At 35.6% G+C, this 3,054-nt stretch overlaps 1 long non-coding RNA gene across 1 annotated transcript in view; it reads left to right on the top strand.

Annotated features, from left to right (window-relative positions):
* LOC128247044 (uncharacterized) overlaps positions 1–3,054 on the top strand; it is a 117,129-nt gene that overhangs the window by 113,287 nt on the left and 788 nt on the right. The gene's annotated exons all lie outside the window — the stretch shown is intronic.

The following is a 3,054-nucleotide window of genomic DNA, read 5'->3' as shown; positions in this document are numbered from 1 at the left end:
AGGTTTTAAAATGCAATTTTAAAGATGCTATATATATAGATGTGTGCGTGTGTGTATGCATGCGTGTGTGTGTGTGTGTGTGTGTGTGTGTGTGTGTATGTGTCAGTGTGTGTGAGTGTGCTATATACCCGTTCTCCATTTTCACAAATATCCATTTGCAAGACTCCAAATGTTATTGTTCAACGATCAGGTTACTCACATACAACAGCAATAAAGTTTATTTGGTGTTTTGATTGATAGAGATGTAAAGAATAACTTTCTTCCGAATATGCTATCGAAAATCTGTACTCGGAATTTGTTTTATGAAATATTAAATACTATTGTAATATTAATGTATAACGAATGTATAAAATAGCAGCCCCTGTATGATCTTTAGAGGATCCAGACTTAGTAGCCAAATTTACCCACGACGCACTATGAACGAAACATATACACCATATATGTGTGACCAATGATATGTATATTTTACAGTCTTAGAAAGAAATGTCCCATTGGATAATGCTTCCGATATCACAAGATCTTCACATCTCGAATACATTTGGTTATACGTCGGCTCGGTCAGGAACGCTTTGTTGATAAACAACAGCAACGACAAAAACTAAATTACAAAGTTTGATGAATAATTTCTTGCTACTGGAGACAATTTGGCGAAGAGATATAAAATCACTTTATTTAGAATACTGTCTGGGAATGATGAGAATATGTTTCAATTTGCATAAAAAACTAATTACCATGTCGCAAGTGATAACGATTCCATGTGTTTACACTTGAGACCTGAAGACATAATTAAGCCAATAAGATTATTATTTTCGTACAGGATGAAAATAGTGAAATGTAACAAGCGTGTTTTCATTGATTGTACCATCGTCAACTACTAGCGTGGCATAAATTCTCACGATTGATATATGCAGTATTGATATATGCAGTATTGATATATGCAGATATATGCAGTATAGCATTTCATCCACTAATCTAGTAATGGGATAGAGAATGAAGTGGTAGGGCTGTTAGATATCTGATTCATAATCTGCTGTTATTTTGTTTCCATGTCTGCATGCGTTGAGTTCATATTCACGTTATAAGCAGTAGTTACGTTATGTCACTGGTACTTTAAAATACACAAGACTCTACCAGATGGTGGCGGAGATAACACCTTTGAAAACAACAGTTTGCCCGTATGGATAAACGAGTTTAAAGAAAAAAATCCATAACTGAAGATTATCACCATGCAGTACGGGACCATCAATTACAAACAAACACAAATTGCCACCGAGGGTTCAACTTTATTCTTGTGAAAATACTATTCAGAATCCGTGGCATCCTGCACATGTGGACTGTAATCGCATGATATATGTTGGAAGTTTTGGTTGCAGCATAGTATGTGCAAATTGGGTACTGCGTCAGTTGATACTTAATCTGAAGGATGGAATGCGGGAAGCCTGCTGTGATCTACAAGAAGCCGCTGAAAAGAAGTTCCTTTCTTATCTGAAACGTGGCTACATATTTATCATGTGATAATGAAGGTTCAACATATGGAGCGGTGTCATATTTCTTCATCAAGTCCAATACATTTCCAGAGACACTGATATATACTGCAATGTTTCGAGTTTTGTTGCGGGAGAAAAGAAGGACTTCAATGTCCTTGATTTTCTGTATCGGGACTCTAACATATACAGCGAAAGGATACATTGTGACAGTCAAACATCTTAGAGATTCTTAAAGGAGGATGAGATCGAACGAGAATCTAAAACCGATCGGCATTCACGATAGTGGTGCCCAACTTCACGCATCTTTGCCAAAAGAATTACCAAATTGAGCACTTGTCGCCATACATCGTACATTTATCTTCAGGAGGTATTCTAAAATGTTTTGTAACTTTGAAACGTACACAGTGAAGAAAATGTTGCGCAAAAGATTGCATTTCCAGTTGTATATTACTGAAGATCTAAAATGCATGTATAAAATGCTTTCAAAATATTACTATTTCGTTTGACTGTATTATTACAATTTTTATGACTTGATACGTACATTTCTTTGTTGTATTACATTTAAAGCGTGACCCTCCTCAATAAATTCTGTACCCAACAGGTGGTCAGATGCTATACAGTGGAGTTTGTTGACCCGGCATAATGAAACGGTATTTGCATACCATTAACGTTACCATAAAAGAAACATAAACAATTATAAAAATGGAGAAAAGATGTTAAAAAATCAAAATTGGATTTAATAAGCACCTACAAACCTTTCATAGAGCAATACAAATATGTAAGAAAAAATTCTATCAATAATTATAATTAAAGTTATGTATTGTCATTCTCGTCAGTGTGAAGAATTTAACAGAAAACATCAAAACAGTTATTAATAAAAATCAAGAAGGAAAAACAAATGCGCACACACACACATATATTCTGGCGGGCCTTCCGGCCATCAGATGTACTGTGCACAAAAGTATTCATATGACGCATATTAGCATCTATTGTAATGTTATTTTCCTTTCAATAAAAGTTGCTGAAACGTATTTCAATATTACATCACTTAATTTAAATGGAGTTACGGAGAAAAACAAACGAGGCGTCGTACCTTAACTTTCTCTCTCTACATATGCCCCTCTCTATATCTTTATCTCTCTCATTATTTTTCTCTCTTTCTCTCTCTCTCTCTCTCCCTGTCTCTGTGGTTGTATATGTGTGTGTCTCTCTCTCACTACTTCTACCTCTTTTTCTCTCTAGAGAAGAAATGCGTGAGACAGTCAGAAAGGGAATTAAGGAGAAAAAACCAGTTACGGTGAAATGATCGGTACGTGGATTGCTAGAGATAGGAATCAATACACCACCAACTCGCCTTCCACATTCCGTTTTCGGAAACTAACTGCTCACGTATCTGGGGAATGGTCAATTTAACTTAATTGACACAAGAATCCTAAAATATTACCAATTTTAATTAGGTTTTTCAGGGGTCAACCTACAAAATAGAGACAACGTACAAACTTTGCTTGAGTACATGAAGCTCGTTAGTATACCCACACATACACACACACACACACACACACACACA

The sequence above is a fragment of the Octopus bimaculoides genome, chromosome 2 (genome assembly GCF_001194135.2).
Source record: "Octopus bimaculoides isolate UCB-OBI-ISO-001 chromosome 2, ASM119413v2, whole genome shotgun sequence".
In the NCBI taxonomy this organism is placed as follows: Eukaryota; Metazoa; Mollusca; class Cephalopoda; order Octopoda; family Octopodidae; genus Octopus; species Octopus bimaculoides.
Note: the sequence above shows the minus strand (reverse complement) of the source record. Positions and strands in the feature narration are given on the sequence as shown.